We start from the raw sequence: 12,674 nt of genomic DNA on the forward strand, positions 1-12,674 counted from the left end.
CAATGGAGGCTATGACGTCTTCCATAGCCAATGGAGGCTATGATGTCTTCAGTTAATTACAGGCCCGGATGGAAGATTCTGGGACATACCTGTGCTTTTTAGGCCATTCCTAGAGCCCTATAGTCATGTCAAGCAAGGGTTGGGAAACTTGACCAGAATGTTCTGCTCCCACACAGGGAAAGGAAACTCTCCTCAAGTCCTTTCACAGCTTAAGAAATGACACTGATAAAACCAACAAGATTCAGAAGGCACCTTAGTGATTATTCACCCCAACTTCCCAACGTCACAGAGAAAGAAACTCTCAGGGGGTTGTGTCTCACTAAGGACTTCAAAGGAGCAGAGTTGAACCCAGAGCCTTTTGCACCAGATGCAGCATTCTTTTCATTCTGCCCCACTGCATCTAGAACACAGTGGCGCCACGTCTTAACTTCCTAACTTGGTTATACCCTCATGATGTCCTTCAAGGATAATTGGGGTTGTACTTGTTTATGATGATGAAAAATTTCTATTTGATTTTTGAGTCATTCTGTTTTAATAAACAACTTTGGAACTTGTCTAATACTTCTGAGGCTTTCTGTTTTTCCATAAATCATATACATCTGGCACCGAAACACTGCCAGTTTCCAGGGTTGGAGGCCTTTATGTTTGCCAGACATATGGGAGTTGGAAACAGAAGAGGGCATTTGGGGTTAAGTTGTTCTTGCTTGATTTTGTGTTATGTTTGCTAAAAATACGGGAGTTTGAGATTGGATTTCAAGTTGGATTCTCCTGACTTATAAGTTATAATTTGCTACAAATTGCATACCTGCTCCATCTCTTTCAGGAAGATGGGATCGCAGAATAACGAATTCAAGAGGCTGGAAAGATCTCAAAGGCCAGTTAGTCCCAGATTCTCTCTCCATCACCCCCGGTAAGTGGTCACTTGGCCTTCCCTTACAGATCTGTGATGATGGGGTATCCCCACTCCTGGAGGCAGCCCATCCCATTTTTGGATGGCTCACATTGTTAGAAAGTCTTTTTCTGGCATTAAGCAGAAACTGATCGCTTTTTAATTTCTACCCACTTTTCCTTCTCCATCTATAATGAAGCTAAGCAATCCCCATGGCAATATTTCAAGCATTTCTGATCAAAGGATTTTAGATGTGAAGCTGGAAAGGGCTTTGGAAGCATTTAGTCCAAAGTCAACCTCAAACAATGTCTTCAGAGATTAATTTACAATGTTCACACTATAGGTTCATGGCTGGAATACTCAAGAAAGGAATTGAATTGCAAAATAATTAATTGTGATCTTGGCAAGATTGTGACTTAAAAATAGAAACACGTCTCCCTTCAAAATAAATGTGATGAAAACTCTCACATTCTCATGTCAATATTGAGGAAGAAAATTGTTTGACCAAAGATATTTGAGGAAGGACAGAATCTTGATATGAAAATTAATAGAATCACAAAGTCAGTGTGCCATAACAAATGGAGGGCCGGCCTTTTAGTCAGAAAGATATGTATTTGAGACAAATCGCTAACAAGTATCCACAACAATCGCCGGATCTTAATATATTTCCTTGTGATCTTAACAAGGTCATTCCACAATTTGCCTTGTATTTCATCATGACTGATTGCGACTCACTTCTGATTGGTGTTGATTTAAATAAGCTCATTAGCTTGGAGAAACAGGATTCCCAGAGAATGAGTGAGTGGTTTGTGCTCAACACAAATTAAAGCATTACCCCAAACTCAGGCAAATGGTTCCATTCTTGAATAAAAGAAAAGCAATGATTCACTCAATATATCACTTAAGAGATTCTGGTTGCAGAATATAAATGTGTTTGGAAAGCATCATCCTGGAGAGTTCATCAGATGTTGAAAATAAAGATGTTACTTTAGCCCCACTGGCAGGGGAAAAACAAACATCAAATGACCAAAAAAAAAAAAAAAAAGAACAAACAAAAAATGTTGGGAGAAATAGTTACATTCATTTTTTCCTTATTCTTCCTATTAAAGTAGACCTGGTTTTTGTTGGCCTATGACCTCTTCCTGAGCCAAGTTCTGGGAATTCGGTGATGGCTCTTTGAAAGTTTGTTTGTTAACTCTCATTCTGAATTTACTCTAAGCACACTCATCCCAAAGGCCTCTGGGTACACAGAAAAAAATAAAACACAGTCCTAGAAGATCTTTCGCCAAGGAGTCTATCTTCCCTGGAGATTGTTCCTGCCAATCAAAGCAAGAACATGGCAGTAATTGTACTCAAAGATAACCCCAGTCTTTCTCACTTAAGGGAAATAAAGGGAGTTTCCAAGATCTAGAGCCTTTTTTGGAAGATGGCCCACCTCTGTCTCATGCATCTGAATCCTAGGATAATGAAGCAACCTCACTGCACATCATTTCCCAATGGTTACTGAACAAACATACTGTTCTCTTGCTCAGACAATTTCTTTCCCATATTGGGCTTAGTGACCTTGTGTTTCTCAGTTATTGTCATAAAATTGTTTTTTTCCTCCACTTAAAAATTGATTTTTTTCCAGTCAAAGCTATTTCCAGAGAATTTCCCTGGAAAATCACTCTTTCATTAGAATGTCCTCAATCTATTATTCCTTGTTGTCCCTCAGATTCTATTGACCCGGTCTTAAACTCTGGTACTCTAACCAAAATGGAATTCCTTCAGACAGGCTTGGTAGTGTCTAGGTTTAAACTCAGCTCTGTATCCCAGAGAACCCTTTCAAGATTCTCAACCATGTCATGAATAGATTGGAAGATTCTCTTTGTTTGATTGGACAGCATCCGAAGAAGCCAGAAATTCAACACATTTTAAAATAAATCAATAGTAGTGATATTGTAGATTTAATTTGGTGAAGTTACTTTGAATTCTAAGATTCTTTCCAGCTCTGGCTTTAAGATGCAATGATACTTTTGAAAGAGTAGTCAAATAAAAAAAATGGGCAGTGAATGATGGTACTTAGAATAGGCATACTTATAATCTGAGTTTCCTTCCTTTCTTCTTTCTCTACTGCTTTCCTTTTCTTTCTTCCTCCCTCCCTTGCTCCCTTCTTTCTTCTTCTCTCCTTTTTTCCTTCCTTCCTTCCTTCCCTCTTTCCTTCTTTCCTTCCTTCCTTCCTTCCTTTCTTCCTTCCTTCCTTCCTTCCTTCCTTCCTTCCTTCCTTCCTTCTAAAGTATTTATGCTCATTACTAAGAGAGGAAACAAGACAGACAATGGAATAATCAATACCTCCATTCATTAGTATTTTATGGCTCCTGGTGTATGTACTGTGAGTCTACCTTTCAATGGCCTGATTCCCAATGCCATCATTTCTCCTGATACAGTGCAGTTCTTGTCTACATCCTCCAGCATATCCTTCATAAAAAATATTTTTAACATGCTGAAGGCCTTTCTTTAGTGCAGAGATTCTCAACCTCTATCAAGTTTAAAAGAAAACTATTTCGATAACTTTCAATGTAATTGTATATTTTATTTTATTCATTTGAAAATAAAATTCTGAAAAGAGGTCCATACTCTAGCCAAACCATACACTGCCAAAATGATCCATGACATAAAAAGGTTGAGACCCCCTGCTCTGTTTCATTTAGCATTTTCTGGAGAGCCATGTAGTACTTGGACTGTCCATGTATCATCCCTTACTATCACTCCAAGATGCATCCACATAGCTTTCAACTTATACTCCTCTGCTTTCATATAAGCCACTTCTTCATTATTTAAAAAAATGAAGAAAAGAACAGAAAGAAGACAAGAAAGACAGATGGACAAGCAGGATAGCTTTCAAAATTTCATGTTGAATTTATTTTGTACTTAAAAGAGAAAGGAAACTGTACATAATAGAGATTCCTTGATTCACATGCAATATACTTTTTCTTTTCTACTCTTTATGGAAATACTCATTTTGTTTGTTTGCTTGTTGTTAAGTCCAAAATAAAACAAGTTACAAAGTTTTCATTGTATAAGCTTGTTTGCTCACGTAAGTCCCCCTGGGTCTGTGTCACTGTGCTGACCCCACCCCATAACCCAAACGGGCAAGTACAATAATAGCAGGTTGTGGAACGATCTGAAGCTGACGAGATCGAGACTTCTGTCTTGTGTTTCTTTGGTATTTCCCACAGCCCTGCAGACAAGGAAAACCCTCAGTGTGCACTTGTTATTGTTTGAGGAGTTATTCAAGGACTGTTTAGATCAAAGAATGAGTAGGGCTGAAATGGGGAAACTTCCTGGATGAAGCTGAGCTTGACCTGCAATCCTTCACATTGGGATCTGGCAGCCGTTCCCTCATGTGCTGCCAAGTGCGTAGGTACTGTCAGGAGCCTGGTGAGAGACACTTTAGCATAAAGTTCTAGAGAATCATCCCTATGCTCACAAGTATCTTCTCCTATAACACTGATCAATTAGAGAGTTAGGGGTTGATTTATCTGCTTCCAAAAATATGGAAATATCTCCGAGAGAGAGCAAATTCATGCTCCCCCTCTCCTAAATCTAATTATTTATTATCTATGTATATCCTCTATATCTGTATATTTATAATAATCGGGGGGGGGCATGCTAACAACTGGGGATCAGAAAGGGTTTCTGGCAGAAAATGGGATATGAGGCAACCATGAGGGAGGTTCTGTGAGGTGGGATGGGGATAGCATTAGAGTTGGCATTCAAGCTTGGAACACATAGAAATAGGAGATGGAATATTAGGTATCGGAACAGCAAGTAAGGACACATGGGTAAAAACCCTTGACAGGTGGATTGAAGACAATTTGTGAAGGGTTTCAAAGGCCAGAGAACTTGGTGCTGGATCCTTGGGACAATAGAGAGCCAATTAAGTTTCTTCAAAATGGTGATTTCCTATCTGATCTGTGCTTTAGAAAAACCCATTTGGCAAGTGTGGCTGAGGAGGAAGATGGAGAACAATGACCAGATGTTTGCATAATTCAGGTAAGAGGTGATTGGAGTGAAGGGAACAGAGGAAAGCAATGTCATGGAGGTAAAACAATCAGGTTGCTGCCTTACTGAATGGACCTTAATGCACAGTTGCGTAGAACTGCATGGGTAATGCCATGACCCCTGCAACCTACCCAGTGATGAGCTCAGCCAAGCCGTATTCAGACATCAGATATCCCTGAGCCTGGGGGCGGAGGTCTGCCTGCTTGTCAGGATGGATCCATAACCTGAAAAAGAGTCTGTACAGGTAACTGAGAGGAGCCACGAAGGCCTCGGATCCCGTGCCAGCCCACCTACTCCTGCAGCCCCCTAGAGAGCGCAGAACAGCCCGGTGTCAAAAAAGAGACAGTGCCCTAGCAATCAGGGCTTTGGGGGTTTTGAGTGCTAACAAGGGATACTTTGATCACCTAACAGAGATCTTTGTCTCCAGCCAAGAGCATTTGCCAAAAACAATTAGGGAAGAATCTCAGATTGTCTGCTCTTTCTGAGAAAACCTAAAGGTGAACTCTTGGGGTGTAGTCTCTCCTCCTCCCCCATACCCACGGTTCCATGTTGACTCTCAATTAAGTAATCACTTACCACTGTCTGACTCCAGCAAAGTAACTTACCTGAAGGCCCTCCTTAAGCAGGGCTCTTTACCAGTTAACCAGTTCTGGAAAGTGGGTAACAATTCAGTTGTTTGTTCTCTCCAGAGAAGAAAGATTTTTCTTAGTTGTGAACATCTGTTTAATGTGAGCATTATTGTTTCTCACTAGGCCTCTCGGCCTTGACAGTGCAAAATAGAACATTTTAAATATTCTATTGAATGAGACAGACTCAGGATAACTTAGAAACACAGGGTCACATTCTGGGCAGACGGACACTGAATATAATCTTGGAGGATGACAGAAAACCCACAGACAGAACAGGCAGCAGGCAAAAGGACTCTGTAAATGGTCATGAATTTAACTTCTCAAAAGCTTTTAGTACAATGGCTTCTGAAAGAACCCTTGTCTGAAGCTGACATTTTCTGCTTCTCAAATGAGAGAATCATTTATTTGTGAAGTTTCAGATTGGGATCGTGTAGCAGTGCTGACCAGCATCCATCCCTATGTACCCGTGCACAAACAGGCACACGTACACATATATATGCTTACTTTGCAAGAAGAACAATTCTACCAAATGTTTTTTTTCAATGTTTCTTTAAAAATTAAACAAGCAAACAAAATGAGAACTCTAGGGGCTCTAAGGCAGGATCTATGAATTTAGAGCAAGGTGAATATCTTCCCTCCCCTCATCTCAGCAAAATGGAAGAAAATTGAAAGGGAAGGAAAGCAGATTGTTTATTTCCATTGTGCCTGGAAAAGAATTCGAATTTGGGATTCCAAATACCAAGGGAAAGGACTTCCTCAGAGGTATGACTAAAGGGAAGAAGATGCTGAAACGGCCAAAAAGAAAATCCTATTGTCAGGTGCGTGACAGCAAACAATGAAAGGATTAAAAATGACATTAGAAAAAAGAAATCCTGATTCCCCGTCCAAGGCACTGGATAAGAAGCCCCATCTGTGAATTTTGAGGCTCCAAGGCCACAGGAATTGCCAGAGTGGTGACTCATGAAAGCATTTTTAATGGGCGCTATCTCGTGGACTTCAGAATGAGCCGACTTTAATTTCTAGGTGCTCAGGAGATATTCCTTCACTTACAAATAGCCCAAAGTTAGTAGCATCCATGCATTGCTATCATCTCCTCTTGGAAGAGTTCCTGCTGTTTTGCAGTCTGGTGCTGATTTTCATAGGAGCTGGAGGATACAAGATGGCTGCCCCATCGCTCATGGAACCCTGTCTTTTTCTCTTATCCTGCCCACCTGGGATCAGCTCTGGCACAAAGCTTATTTTACTATGAACAAGTTTTAATTAAAGAGGAATGGGCCATTGAGTAGATTTTAATGATTCACTGCCATTCTAGGGGAGTCTTACTCCTGGTGGCCATAAGCACCCAACCTCTGAAAGTGGGATTGAAGAGATGGGAGAAAAGTCAGTGAAAGAGAAATGATAACTTTGCCATATTAGAATCAGCTTTGATTACTTTTCACAGGGTGGGAATAAATGGAAATTGGTGTTTGGGGTATTTTTTTAACCTCGTGTACAAATCGATGGCTTTTTGGGTGCTTTATGAAGTTTGAGGTAATCGCTACTGTTGTTTAAATGTCTTCTACAGCTTTATCTAAAGAGACTTCACTTCTTAAAAATGGCTTAATCAGATTGTTGTGTTAGGATATATCCTCCTGATGGTCTTCTTGATGCCCACATCACTGTACCCCCAGAATGTATAATTATCCTTCCCCCCATTCCTGTAAACAGACTCTATTTCAACCAGTGCTGTCTATAAGCCCAAGCTCCACAGAGATCAGCAGTTTGACATCCAAAGGTGTCTACTTCAGCATGGAGCACTGCTTTGAACTGGGTGAGATCCAGTCTTCCAGGCTTTGGGGACCTACCCTTGAGTTCCAGGTCCACAGAGACTGGGAGCCTGTCCTGTGATTTTTGCATCTCCTGATTTCAGGTTCACTGATTTCAGGGAATTAGATTTCTGACAATTATCATGTTATCATCTGAATGTCACCTGATGATTCCATTTCCTTTGGCTATTTTTGAGGTACAGGGCACAATGTTGAGGTCAGGTATTCACCCCTCTGGCTGGAGCTGCCCCCAACAAACATATTATTACAATAAGAAGCATCTGGATATACGAGTCATCAGTTTGGTTTATTTTTGCTTTTGTGTATGACAGCATAGTAGCAATGTGATCAAAGTACGAAATTAAATAGAACCTCCTTCTTCTCCTTTTCCTCTTTTCCCTCCTCTCCTCTTCCTCCTCTTCCTCTTTCTCTTCTCCCTCTTCCTCCTCCTCCTGCCATCCCCACCAAGCAGCCTCTCAGGAAGTGCTGGTCTTAGTTTCTTATTACCTGCACTCCTTCTCTTTGGCACGGTAATCTACATCATTGAAGAGAGTGTTGGGGCTTCTCCTTGGCCCCAGAAGCAGATATTGGAGAGGACATTATGGCTGTTTTAAGGACAGAACAAGATGCTCCCAAGTGCTTAAACATTTAGACACTCAGGTAGCCGACATGATCTATACCATCCCCAACCCATTTCTGAGCTATAAGAATCTTCCAAGATCCAGTGCAGACAGGAGCCATTGGACTCCTCCAGCCCAGGTTCTCTGCTTCCTCTTCAAGCCCTTGTTCCATGTTTTCTGAGACTTCCTCCAGTGCCTCCTAGAACACACGATGCTCTGAGAACTGGAATTTCCAAAGAGTCTGATCTGCACCAACCTGAACTGAGGCTCTGGATCTTGGGCAAAGGGCTCGACCTCCGTCACCCACCTCGAGGATTCACCTGCCCTCTCCCCAGTCTCTGGATCTGGATGCTTTTTCCTACTTGCCCATACTCATGACTGTATTATCCATGAGAGTTCTCTGGCTTCCAGGGACATCTTTTAGCCTCCTGTTCCCGACCTTTCTTGGGCAGAAGCAGTTTTCCATTCCATATCAGTCAGTCAATCAATGACGCCCACTCCGGCAAGGGCCAGGCACTTACTTGCCTATTTCTAGCCCAGTGTTTACAACCCAGGAATCCAAGCTTCATATTTTCATTTTTGTTTCTTTGCCTTTTCTTCTTGAGGTTTCATGTCCCCCAATCAAACCTGTACAGGAAGGATGAAGCCCTTCAATGGGCTTGGACTGACACCATCTTATTTTGTTGGCTAAGGGCTTGGTTTCTACCCTTGTTGCTGTGGTTTTCCAGAGTAAAAGGACAATCCTCTTCATTAACCATAGGATTACTTCAAAGGTTTAAGCCAAAGCTCCAGATCAGCTGCCAACAGCGCAATCTCGCAGCCTTGCTGGGAAAACCCATCTACAGGAGAAGGCAGTGAACACACTGAACCGGGCGCAGTGAAGGATGTAAACAGTTGCCTTAATGAACTCCCAGCCAGAGTCTTGGAGATAAAAAAAAAAAACAAAACTATTTCATAAGAACAAGATTAATGAGGTGTGGCTAGACTGGAGTTTGTCAGTGAATGATCTGGGATTTTATCGGCCTGTAAGCTAAATGTGAGTTAATGGGGTGTCTCGGAAGCCAAGAAAGCTAACATAGACTTGGGCTGCAGTAAAAAAAGGGATGATGTCCAAAACCCTGGATGTGATTGCTTGGTGAGAATCTCCCTTACTCAGATCCCCTAATAATAATGGCCCTTCTTAGGTGCCAGACACCACTGTGAGCACTTTACAAACTATTATCTCCTTTGATCTTACTCTGGGAGAAGGATCTTATCAGGTGCTATTGTTATTCCCATTTTCCAGATGAGAAACTAAAGCAGACATAAATGAATGGCCAGACCAGAAACCTGGGGATCCCCCCAGATCCAGTGCTCTCAGCCCACTGTGGCACCTTTCAGCTGCCCACATTGATTACTGGGTTTAATTTAAGGGGTCACAGTTTAGAGAGAGTATTAACAAGTTGGAGGACCTCTGGAGGAGGTGAACCAAACTGATTTAATTTGGAGGAGAGACACTGGCAAGGGGGTCAAGATAGAATTTTTAAATCTGTGGGGTAAAGGTTCTCACATGAAAGATGAGCTAAATTTTTTCTGTTCTCATTTTAACACTAGTTTTCTTCTAGGGATTTTCTATACTGGGAGTCATGAAATGCTACAATCTCTGAAGAAAAGAAAGGCGACCCCAAAGGCAATGCATATGAAAATGTGAGCAAACCGGAGCCCATCACCAGGGGAATTGGGCACCCGAGATGATGTTAAAGAGGTGTTCATTTAGGGAAGGAGAGTCAAGAGCCATCGATCAACGGGGTAATCCATGGATTTCATTGTTACCCATATAATGTCCAGAGATCTGCAGGACAACCAGAAACTTGAGTGAATCCACATTGAAGATTTATGGGAAGACATAGACTAGAGAGTGCAAATGATGAGGTGCCAATGAACTAGGATATGTGTCCTTGGGCAGAATTCCCACATTAATGAGATTCAATTCAATAAACAGTTGGTAAACACCTACTACATGCAAAACCCTGGAGCTCATACAGCTCTCCCACTCTCTTTATTCATTACTATGACCAAAATCTGTCATTTAGGTCACTGACCCAGGTCACCCATTACCTATCCTGGCCATCAGGACATTTAATTTGCTGCTAGACTAGAATTCTGTGGATATACCAATGGGGCAATCTCTGTTGCTCATTCCTTCCTTGCCATCCCCAAATATAAGGACCATTCTTCCATCTCTAGAAAGTCAGAGTAAGGAACTTTTCTGTTCCCCTCATCAGACTGGCCTTTGAGCACATGGTCCCCTAGGAATTCCTGTCTGGGATGGGGCCATCTCTTACTTGTTTATGAGATCCCACAAAAAGACATCATCATTCCCCTCCTACCCTCCCCCAACCCCTACCCAGAATTACTACCCAGTAGTAATGGCAGCCACTTGCAGCAGCGGCAGTCAATGACATCGACAGACACAAAGTTGCCTTGAATATTCTCTTCTCAGAAGATTGCCATCATTTTATAATTCTTTCTTGCTAAGCATTTTCCTTTCTATGCTGGAATAAAACTGCCTATTTCAAACTTGATTCATGTTTGTATTATGTGGACCTTTTTTCTCCCCCTCCCCAAAGGTGAGAAACCCAAAATAAAATTGCTTTTCAGTAATCTAAGGTCTGATTGGAATTAGAACACTGGGTAGATCATTCCCCTATCCATAGAGGGAATCTCAGAGCAATGGACCTGGGGCAAATCAGGTTAAAAACAGGGAATGATGACATTTTACCAATTATCATATATATAATTTTACCTTGAGACTCCCTGAAGCCATATTGCCTCCAGGAACAAGCCACGGTCTTTGGTCTTCTCATTTTCCTTTCCCATTCTACATGAAGACACAGAAGCTACAGGAATCCAGGAGTCAGAACACAGACTTAGTTTGTAAGCAGTGCACCAAAAATGACCCAAAGAAGAAGCGGTAATGTTTGGGACCCCAATCTAAGAGAAAGAGTCCTAAAGGAATTATTCTCCATTTGGACATGAACTTGCAATGCTGCAAAACCAAGTTTTAAGCTTATGCACTAAATGACTCATATGGCATAGGGGAAAATATGCCTTCCATATATTAGGGAAAATATTGGAACTTTGTTTTTATATTATCTTTGGAATAAATACCTCTTTGTAAAAGCTAATCAATTCTAAGTTCCTTTAATTAGGGCACTACTCATAGTGCCTTAACACAGTCAGTAGGACTCAATGGACTCAATAGAATATGCGATAGAGAAAGGCCACCCTGATCTCTTAGGGAATTTCCTCTCCTCTAAGGGGCCAATGGAGGAAATGTGCCCTGGAAGAGAGGATTACAGTGTACATGTTATCTTAGAATCTCAAAATAACTTTGTGAAGTAGGTAATGTAGGTATTATTATCCCTCTTTTATGGATGGGGAAACTGAAGCTTGGAGAGCTTTTTAGTGCCTTGTCCAAAGGCACCTGGCTAGTAGGAATCTGAGATAGGATTCAAACCCATGTCTTCTGCAGTTCAATTTCAGAATCTATCCATATTACCATTCTGCCTTTTCACCATGGAAAGTAAAACTCAGTGTACCTTCTTTTTATCTTTTAGTCGAGCTTCTAGTAGTCCCCCCCCACACACACACACCTGCCCAGACCTCTATGGATTGATCCCAAAGAGTCAGCATATTGATTAAAATGTCTTATTAGGCCTAAGGTTTCCATGTGTTCATAATCCAGCTGGTTTCTATCAGAGATGGTTGCAAAACTTGGCCATTAAGAGATATAATGGAACCCTCCTTCTTTCAGAAGCCTTGGGTTTCAAAATTTAACCAGAAAAAGAAAGGAAAAACAGTAATGGAATCCAAAGAATCTTTTGGATCTAACTTTCATTCCTTCATGGTATTTAATTTAGGGTAAATGTGTTTTACTGGAGTTTTCCAGTAAGAGTTACTTTGTCTGCTCAAATGACAGATGCTGCTATTTTCCTAATTAATATTAAGGAAATACACTATTCTTGAATGAAAATTTAGCTCATAGAAATTGGAAAATTTTGAAATAATTATTAAGAAACTTACAGATTCTGTCCCGTGAAAGTATTAAACATTTGTATTAAGAATTTTGTTATAGGGTTATGATGTTTCTACTATCCTTACCTAGACTAGAGGGAAGGAAAAAAAATCAAGATGGAGGCAATATCAAGGCAGATTATATTATGAAGCAGTGGCAATGGCCATTAGAATAATTCAGCTGAATCATAGTCCCATAGACCCCACGTGAGTGTTCCTAATAATTCAGAGATTGAAAACTTATTGAATAGCAGGCTAGAGAGGCAGGGGAGAGGGGAGGGCATCTGTTTTATTTCTCAACAGGATACTGATATCTAAGCCAACTTTCTGAAACCATCAGGAAGCTGGCATATTTCAACAATCTGATGGGACTAGTTAGTGTTAATTTATTTAAAACCTCATAGTGTTGTTCAGATTCATCTTTTCATGAAAGAAAGAATGAGTGAGGGAGGGAGAGAAGTGATTAATAATACCTCTAATATAACAAAGTTTTAAAGCTTTCATAGCCTTGATCATACTGTCTAACATCCAAGTTTGTATAATTCTAATTACAACTTTATGCAAATACAGTCAGCCATCAACTTTCTTGAGGGTAAGTTTTTAGAAAATGGCCCAAAAGTAAAAAATGCAA

At 40.9% G+C, this 12,674-nt stretch overlaps 1 long non-coding RNA gene across 1 annotated transcript in view; it reads left to right on the forward strand.

The window, feature by feature from the left end:
• The window catches only part of LOC116419626, a 35,792-nt gene extending 25,247 nt beyond the window's left edge, over window positions 1–10,545 (forward strand). Inside the window, exons 2-4 of the long non-coding RNA XR_004229883.1 lie at window positions 824–910; window positions 4,855–4,924; window positions 9,592–10,545. This is a non-coding gene — a long non-coding RNA (uncharacterized LOC116419626). The remainder of the gene's footprint in view (window positions 1–823; window positions 911–4,854; window positions 4,925–9,591) is intronic.
• The last annotated feature ends 2,129 nt before the right edge of the window (window positions 10,546–12,674 follow it).

This window comes from Sarcophilus harrisii, chromosome 5, assembly GCF_902635505.1.
Source record: "Sarcophilus harrisii chromosome 5, mSarHar1.11, whole genome shotgun sequence".
Classification (NCBI taxonomy): domain Eukaryota; kingdom Metazoa; phylum Chordata; class Mammalia; order Dasyuromorphia; family Dasyuridae; genus Sarcophilus; species Sarcophilus harrisii.